This window comes from Rhododendron vialii, chromosome 3a, assembly GCF_030253575.1.
Source record: "Rhododendron vialii isolate Sample 1 chromosome 3a, ASM3025357v1".
NCBI classification, from domain to species: Eukaryota; Viridiplantae; Streptophyta; class Magnoliopsida; order Ericales; family Ericaceae; genus Rhododendron; species Rhododendron vialii.
This window is the reverse complement of record NC_080559.1, coordinates 22,705,367-22,715,512: the sequence shown is the minus strand read 5'-3', so window position 1 is coordinate 22,715,512 and position 10,146 is coordinate 22,705,367.

Below are 10,146 nucleotides of genomic sequence, written 5' to 3'. Positions count from 1 at the left end.
TACAAACTCTCAAAGCTCAAACACTCTATCATTCCCAGGGTGTTCTTGATCCATTTCATCATTGGGGAATCAAAAACCGTAAGTAAACTAATCTGGAAGCCCAGATTGGGGTGTTTACAGTAGCCCCTCTTTGACGGCACTTGAAGCACCATCGACTTGGTACAAGTAACGTCAAAGAATTCTAGACACCCCTTAAGGCAATCCAGAGCAAAGCATACTAGCAAAGTAGACAAGTAAACTTAAGGAACCTGATCGGTGGAATGAACTGGCTGTCCATTGCCGGGGATGGAAGTAGAAGTGGACGAGCGAATCGCCGCTTGTTGATCGAATTTGGACAGGATAGGCTGTCATTGTAGATTTGGACAGGACAGGCCATCGTTGTTGGGGATCAAGCTATCCTTGGCACAAAGTATTCCAACAAACACGGGTAGGTCGTGTCAGGCAGGTTGAATTCCATCTGTAGGGAATCAGAGCCAATCTCCTTATCAAAGACCATCCGAGACAGAGCAATAAGCCTGCTGGAAGATGCACTTGCGGCTAGACTGAGGGTGATTGTCGTTCGGGACATGCCAAGACAAACTCTCCTGGGGAACAATCAGTTGCGGATGAACGGACCATCGGATGATAATCTGATCGTTGTTTGTGGATTTGACAGGACCGACTGTCGTGAAGGCGGACGAAGAGATCAATGTGCCGAATGATCAGATCGTTGAGGAACTTTGACAAGAGACGGGCTGATCAGTGTACCGAAAGATCAAGCCGTTGGGGGATTTGACAGGAAGGATCATCAGTATAAATGATCGAACCATTGAAGTCTGGATGGGAGGATCATCAGTATAAATGATCGAACCGTTGAAGACAGGATGGAAGGATCATCAGTATAAATGATCGAACCGTTGAAGTCTGGGTGAGAGGATCATCAGTATAAATGATCGAACCGTTGCAGACTGGATGGGAGGATCATCAGTATAAATGATCGAATCGTTGAAGTCTGGATGGGAGGATCATCAGTATAAATGATCAAACCGTTGCAGACATGACAGGAGACGGGCTGATCAGTGTGCAGAATGATCAAGCCGTTGATTTGGTGGAGATAGACGATATGGCTGACCGTCATGGATGATATGGCTGACCATCGTTGAATGACTGATATGGCTGACCGTCATTGATGATATGGCTGACCATCGTTGAATGACTGATATGGCGGACCGTCATGGATGATACGGCTGACCATCGTCGAATGACTGATATGGCGGACCGTCATGGATGATACGGCTGACCATCGTTGAATGACTGATATGGCGGACCGTCATGGAAGATATGGCTGACCATCGTTGAATGACTGATATGGCTGACCGTCATGGATGATTGGGTCGGACGATATGGCTGACCGTCGTTGATGATATGGCTGACCATCGGGTTGAGTAGGACGATTTGGCTGACCGTCATTGATGATATGGCTGACCATCAGGTTGATTGGGTCGGACGATATGGCTCACCGTCGTTGATTTGAAAGGGGAAGATCAGTGTGCAGAATGATCATGCCGTTGTGAAATGGACAGGACCGGCTATCATTGAATTGGGATGGGAAGATCAGTGTGCAGAATGATCATGCCGTTGTGAAATGGACAGGACCCGCTGTCGTTGATTTGAACTGGGCAGATCAGTGTGCAGAATGATCATGCCGTTGTGAAATGGACAGGACCGGCTGTCGTTGATTTGAACTGGGCAGATCAGTGTGCTGAAAGATCAAGCCGTTGAGAAATTTGACAGAACCGGCTGTCATTGGATTGTTCTGCAGAAGATCGCATCGCAAACCTTGGCAAACAAATGATATGACGACAACCATGCTGGCCATCTTCCTGTTTTCAGCAGTTGACATACACAATATGCAAAGATGTATACAAACAAAATGCACAAATTGAAAATGTAGGTACAAGCTAAGGGCAGCTCCTAGGAGGACAACGATGGCTTAAGGACTATCACTGAGCCCCGGTACTTTACTGTCTTTTGCTTCTGAGATGCGCACCCAGATAATTAGACATCGAGCGGGCTAGCGTGCCCCAGTTGACATTGTAACGGCATTGGGCCTGCATGCCCTTTCTTCGATGCTTAGGCAGACGAGCCCCAGAAATATGCTTTGCTTGGCCTTGGGCCGACATGCCCTTGATGTCCACAACATTCCACAGCTTGTGGGTTACAGATACTAGGGTAGCAATGTAAAAATTGCATTTTCCAATTTATCAATATGTAAACCATCTGTTAATATCTAATTTGCATTGACAAGTGAACTGAGTCGATACACAGAGACACATGAATGTACAGACTCTCCTAGCTCGAACGAAAAGGGAGAAAGAGCCCCAGGATACGATGCAAATCCTTAAACAAATGGAAGATAATGAAATTTTGGGCATTAACGTGCCAAAACTCACAATATCCCTTTAGACAGGTGAAACTGACACTTGTAAGGTCAAACATATGTACGGTGACCTGGATGAACAAATAGAACTGAGAAAAGCATCTCGACATGACAATGGATTGAAATCTAGAAAAATGCCACAAAGATGGACATAAGACGCAAATGATGACACATATAGGCCCAGACTGAAACCGACACCCCCGTGCAGTCACATTAGGTCTGCACGGTTTGACAAAACTTGGCAAAAAGCCCCTTGAACAGGACTCGAAGGCAGTAGCTAACTGCTATTGATTGGCTGCTCGAATAAAAGAAGCGCGCGCAGGTTTGAGACCAACGCACATAACTATGAACAAGTGTGCGTGAACCTCAAACTAGCGCACATGACTGCAAAGCTACTGCAACTGCTCACACTAGACTTCGCTGAACTTAGAATAAACTATGAGCCGTTAGGCCTCGCCAGCATTTCATTCTGTTTTTGATGCTTAAAATCTTTTAAGGCTTTATGCTCAGCTTTGAAATTGAATTAGTAGTTCGCAATAAAACTGAAAGACAAAAAAGGTTTTCCCCCTTTCAGATGCCTCCCATGCAACTTGATCTTTGATCCTCTTCGACCTCTGACGTGTACCAAACGTCAACCATGGATCCAATTGATAGATTGTGACCGAGTCTCAAAGGGAGACTGCCTACGTATCCCAAGCTAGGGAATCAGGTCAAAACGTAGTTCAGGCTAAGGTTCACTCGAGTATTTTACCTCACCTTTTATGCTCTAACTTTTGCCTAGAACCGCCCATTCGGGTTTTCGGTCTAGCGAGCTTTCAAATATTGCCTTTACTTTTGCCTAGACCTCATTCATAGGTTCTTGGTCTAGCAGGCTACTCTAACTTTTGCTTGGAACTGCCCACCCTTAGGGTTTTCAGCCCAACGAGCTTCTCTCAGGGAAAAGGCTTTTGAATTGATCCATGCTGACCAAGGTATTTGAATTTGATTGCCATCGAGGTCGGTTGAGATCGATGATCTCTGGCCACAGCCTCAGATAAAACGGCTTTGATAGCGCAGAGTCCAATGTGCTTCGGTTGACATGTCTCGTTCTAGGCCAATTTTGAATTTTTCCAACTTACGTTTGGCGGAACGCTGTTCCTGCAAACTTGAACATGGTATGAGGCGCTGGACCTTCTGAGCTTTGCTTTACATGGTTTGGCACCTGGTAGCAATGGGATTTGATGTTCCATTATCTCGGGATCAACACCAGGCGTGTCTTTGAGGGACCATGCCAAGATGTCGATGAATTCTTTGAGCCTTTCTGACCGGGCACAATGCTCCTCGAGGGACTGCGTTGAATCAGTTTGAACCATTTGGAGGTCTACCTTATCTTTCAAGTTTATTGAGAACTACAATTTCAATTAATAGGCTGAGCATGCCTTTCGTCTTCCCTTTCGGCGAGGGAACACATTTCCTTGGGTATAATCCCATCGAAATCTATCCCTTCGTCGTCGGAGTTGACACAGTTTATTCAAAAACCAGCGAAGTACTTAGAAGCAAAATAATGCATATCATAAAGAAAGCCCATCGGGGTTGCCAAGTACAGCAGACTCAAAACTTGAAACAAAAGCTACGACGTGGAGGGCCAAGAGGCACAACCTCCGACTCAGAGCTAGATTTAGACGACTCAAAAGACTCTGTGTCAGACTCAGACAAAACGCCAATGCAAACTAGACGCGATTTGAAAATGCAATATTTAAAAAGCTACCCATAGTTTCCACAAAAAGAGGTAGGATCTAGCAGGTGTCAGGCCCAAGCAACAGCACTTCGGCTTCCTCAGCTTCTTTGACCAAACCTACTCGGTGCTCCCATGAACAATGGACCTCAGCCTGTCAGTCTGCTCCTTTGTAAGTTCCTCATTACTGTCAATCCAGGTGTCGGCAGTGAAGATCTCAATTGCCCAACCTACAGCCATCATGTTAATCTCCGGTTCGAACGGGAAGGATCCGATTGGTTTGGGTTGGCTCTCTAGGACGATATAGTGGCTATGGTTGAATATGGTGGAGCTCGGGTTAATTTGAGTGGAGGTGATAGATATCTGGCCAACTAGAGGGTCAGAGTTGTGTTAAGGCAAAGAGTTGGAAATGACGTTGGGCTTTGGTGGAACTTGAACCGTGCCATTGTCAATGAGATCTTGAATCTCATGTCAAAGACGATAGCATGCGTCAGTGGGATGGCCAGACATTTGGTGGAAGGCACAGAAGAGGTGAGGTTTGTAACCAGAAGGTAGAACTTTTGGCGGAGAAGTTGGGGTCAAAGGTTTGAGATGCCCAGACTTGACGAGTTTTTCCATCACTGCGGATAGAGGTGCCTCGAAGGCAGAGAAATTCCGAGGCTGGGTTCGGGCCCAGTAGCTTTGGGCATTTTGAACTTGGTTGACATCGGCAACACGATTGGAGTCGAAAGCCGGAGCATCGCTCCCACTTGTAGCAGTATTAGAGTAGTTGTTGTTACCGAACAACGTGCTACTATTTCCAGAGTAGGGCCGCGGCTTCGCTTTCTGTGAGGAAGACTCTCCCCTAGGTAGAATTCCACTCTGCAGTGCATCCTCAATGGCCAAACCAGATTCGAAGAAAGTCTCAAAGTTTGCAGATGCTTGAACCAACACAAGGTGCTTGGCGAAGTCAGGCTGAAGATTGCGGGAGATGATACGAAGTTGATCCCTCTCGCTCGGGCGCTCAGTCATTAGAGCGGCTTTGGCTCTCCACCTCTTGACAAAATCCGCAAAGAACTCCTTTGCTTCCATTTTGGTGGACTCCAACTCCCGAGTAGTCATCTTGAGCAGAGAGTTGTAGTTGTACTTTGCAACAAAGGCAACTCCAATATCCTCCCAAGTTCTTCTTTTGGAGATGTTAAGCGACAGAAACCAATGGAAAGCAAGACCGGAGAGAGTTTGAGGGAATAGCTGAGACATAGCCTCGCTTTCCACACCCAACAGTTTCATTGCAGCATGGTAGCCAAAGAGATGAGTCTTGGGATCACCGCTCCCGTTGAACTTAACCAAGTCAGGCATCTTGAATTTGTCAGGAAGCCTAGCATTAGGGTACAAGCAGAGACGATCCAAGTCAATTCCTCCCGCTGATCTTCTCGAATTTTGTGATGGCCTCTTCCAGCTTAGCCATCTTGGCCATAAGAGCAGCTATGTCAGGGTTTTGAACAGGCCTAACAGCAGCGGGATTTGGAGCAAGCACACGAGCCTCTCTAGAAGTGGGCTGAATGATAAGCCGGCCTTCATGGTTTGGAACCTCAACAAAGACGGGTTCTGCATGAACATCCTCATCGTCCTCGCCTTCCTCTTCGGCCACTGGTGGAAGACGAGTATTGATAAGGTCATTTAGGCGAGTGATGTTAGCATCTGTCTGAGTAGCCCTCTGTTGCATATCAGTGATACTGTTCTGGAGATTCATGAGCATGGTTTCCAGAGTGAGCGGTTGATCTGTCATCGCAGGTTTTTCAATGGAGCTTGATGAAGAAGCTGAAGATGGGGAAGCTGACAGTGTGGCTTTTAGCAAAATCGATGGCGAACCTGACTGTAGGGCGGCCAACAGTGATCCTGGAGAAGCCTCCGTTGTTACTGACTGGGAATCTAGCCTAATAAGTCTTTGAACCGGATTCTGAAGACGTTCCCAAGTAGGTTTGGCTCTTCCTTTCGGTACTCTCTTGTTCGGTGCAATGGTTCCAAACTAGAAATCGATGTAATTGAAAGCTCAGTGACATTCCTGCAGCAAACTATGTACAAGAATAATGCAATGTAATGTCGTTGTTGTCCGTGTCCTCCTAGACTCTACAACTACAGACCAGTCTGTCTCATGATGTTTGGACGCTGCCAAAATCCTCAGAAATCTTTTCGAGGGTGTATCCTTTGTTAAAATCGACTAACACTAAGATATGTCAAAACAGTCTAAGCCTTTGACTATTCCGTTTTTGAAGTTTCAACTTTGGAGTTGGAACAACTTGGTGTAGATGACATGGCACCTTAACCTTGAACGCCGCGGTGTATAGTGACTTCGCACTTCAACCTGGGTAGTGCCAGTGACACGACATCCATACTTTGTGGTTCCTTATTTTTGGTCGAAACTTCAATTGGGCATGATCCAAGGACTTAAAAAGGTTTGATTTCCCAAAGTCTCATTGATTCAAGGACTTTGAAAATTGACAACGTGCACCATCGAGATGCACGACTCTTCATCGGGTCTAGCAGCGTCCTAATAAACATAAGACAGACTCGAAAGAGACTACCTAGAAGCCGCCCTAAACATGCTCCTACGCATAACAATATGTATGTACAAAAACAGAGACGAGTTTGCCTCACGAATTTCAGACGTTGCCAGAATCCTCAGAATTCTTTTTGGCGATGTGTCCCTGAGTAGATCGACAGATCATAAAAGACGTCAAAATAGACTAAATCTTCAACTAGTCCCATTTAAAGGTTCAACTTTGAATTTGGAACAACTCGGTAGTGATGACATGGCACCTTAACCTTGAACACGGCGGTGTATAGTGAATTCGCACTTCAACCTGGGTAGTACCAGTGACATGGCATCACTACTTTTATTGTTCCATATTTTCGGTTGAATCTTCAATCGGGCATGAGCCAAGGATGTAGTAAATTTTGATTTCTCAAAGTCTCATTGAACTAAGGATTTTGCAATTGATAACGAACATTCAACAGAATGAACGACTCCTCATCGGGTCCAACAACGTCTTTAGACAACGTAAGACAAACTCGAAAGACAAAACAACCTTAAGCATGCTCCTATGCAAAACAGTGCATGTACAGTGCATGCGATAAGGAAAGCAGTAACATGTAGACAGTATATGGGGTTAGATGCAAATAGATCTTAACCTGTAGGTACCTGTCCTAGTTTGGAGAGTTCTAATGCTTTGTATATGCAAAGGCTGGTTTTGGCTTGTAACGGGTTCCTCGGACTAGGGCCAAAGATATACCTCCCATTGCCCGCGTAATCGCAGAGCAACAGTCGAACGGTAGAATGACCCATCATCGTCGGAGGTTGTTGGTCATTCGGGGTCCCCGGGCTCCGGTAAACCGTGCCGGATTGCCAAAACGATCCAACGGGGCTTATCCCACATCGATGCAAATGAGAATGCTAAAAATTGATTAATGGAATAGAATCACAAATTCGCAAATGCCTTTTCAAATTTGGCTCTCTTTATTGATCCATACTTAGAGAAAACTACACAAAAGAACAATCGGAAAAGTCCCAGATCGGAGGGCCGGACACGAGGTCCTGATAAATCACCAATCCTTTCTTTAGCAGCGCAAAGCTCATTATTTTGACAGACTTTTGTGGGATCGTTCTCGAGCGTATTAAAACCTAAGTATAGACCAATATTGATTCGTTTCCCCAGCAGAGTCGCCACTGTGGGCAGCGTGCCCTTGGAATTTTCGGATTCCAAAATGCAAGGGCCTAGATCGCGGGAGCGCTTTTTAGCTGGACGTCAAGCGCTCTCGAAAATACAGAGTCGCCACTCGGGTTTGAAGGTCCGACACCCAAGGAACCGTATTTCGAAGCACTTGCCGCGCTGATTGATTTGAAAAAGTTAAGGAACCAGTCCGTCATAACCATATCTGGGTTTGGGAGCCAGGTTACAAGAGGGGAAGGGTTTTATGGCACCCCTCTCGCCCAATCCGGAGATCGGTCTCTACTTAGGCATTTGCAAAAGATGTTTGTTTGCAATTCTGTTTGATTAATCAATTCTTTAGTCAATTAGGGCGGGGGAACAGTTAATTGGGGATTAAAACTGTAACATGTTTGCAGGATGTGATAGATAGCATGCATGGATAAGCAGTTAGTATAGGATGAGAACAGACTGTTGTGGGAGTTTAAACAAACTGGGAGGCCCCTGTTTTGGAGTAACGTGCGTAGGAAGAAACCAGCATGCACTGGACAAGTCACTGCATGTTGTTTACTCCTGCGCGCACAACTCCAGGATACGCGCGCGCCGGTGAGCTCAAACCCACAGCTCTTATTCTCAAACCATTTGGGCTCTGGAAGGACCAGTGCACACCCAGGACAAACCACGCAGTTTATAGCAGCATAATATACAGTTTAAAGGCTGTAAAGCCCTACAAATTAATAAAACACCCCATAAACAGTGTGGGGACAAAATAATGACCTAAGACCGAGCTACTCGTGCAAGGCCATTCACTGGTCAGAGGCATACTATTGCGCGACGGAGTCAGTCTGGCGCGCGAGGGTGCGCCCTGGCGAACTGTCGTGCGACGGAGCCAGTCTGGCGCGCGATGGTGCGCCCTGGCGCGGACCAGTGTTTGGTTTACACATTTCTGGGTTCTGGGACAGGTCCAGAATGATCCCAGGGGTACTCCAAAACAGAAGACATGTAAATTGAACTACGGTTAGCAATTTCTAACAAAGGAAAGCAGTAAACTGGTTTTTAACATGCTTAATAGTGATCTATATACAAAATAAAGCATGAAACAGTAGGACACCAATCCCCACGCGGTCCATCGCATGTAGCACCGGAGTGTCGCGCAAGAGAGTGGGACCATCGCGCGCTGGTTCCTACCATGACGGTTTTTGAAACCTTGCCAGCTTTAGGACCAGAACTGGTATTGATTACCAGCCTTGGCCCTGCCAGCCCCCCTCAGAGATTAGAACAGAAAATAGAACAAAGGTAAGCTATACCTATGGTTTTTGAGTTTGAAAGGTGTTGAACTTTGATGTGTTTGAGGCTTGATTGAGGTGTTTGAGTGGTAGAAGCAAAGAACAAGCTTTGTTCTTGAGTGATTGTAACTTAAGGCTAGAATATATGTAACCCTTTGAAATTCTTGAACCCCTTTAATGAAAGAAGGAGTGTGGTATTTATAGGGAGAGAATGAGGTGAATCTGGTTGGAAACAGAGGAGTTTAGCCAGTCCACGAGGGCTGGCTGAGGTTGCATTGGTGGCCAACTGTCCTCCTTCAGAAAGGTTGGTGGTAGGTTGGACCGTCGCGCGACAGAGTAAGTCTGTCGCGCGATGGTTCGCCCTGGCGCACAATCGCGCGATGGAGTGAGTCGGGCGTGCGATGGTGCGCCCTGGCGCTCTGTCGCGCGATGGAGCGAGTTGGGCGCGCGATGGTGCGCCCCGGCGCGGGATGGTTGCGCCCTGGCGCGGACCAGTAGGGTTTTTGGTTTTTAAAGTGGCTTAGGCTAGGTTAGGTTCAAGGGTTTTGCAAACTCTCAAAGCTCAAACACGCTATCATTCCCAGGGTGTTCTTGATCCATTTCATCATTGGGGAATCAAAAACCGTAAGTAAACTAATCTGGAAGCCCAGATTGGGGTGTCTACAAACTTTTCTTATTTTTAAATGAGAAGTGGTAAAATAAGTACTTATTTTTTAAGAAGGTTTCCGGAACGGAGCCTTAGTAGTTTTGATGATAGACGAAATTTTTGCATATACCGTATAAAATAGAGAGAGAGAGAGAGAGAGAGAGAGAGAGAGAGAGAGAGAGAGAGGGGTTTATCTGTGCAGTGGACCAATTGGATTCCATTTTCTTCTTCTGTGTAACTTTCTTCCATTTCCTTTCTATTAAGTATTAAGGAGCTAGGCTATCTCTAAATAAATAAATCATCTTTATGCTTAAGGGTGTTCAAGTGACCACCCTAACTGTTCAAGAGAGCTGCTACTGCTACAGTAGTACTCGCACAGACAGTGTGTACAATAC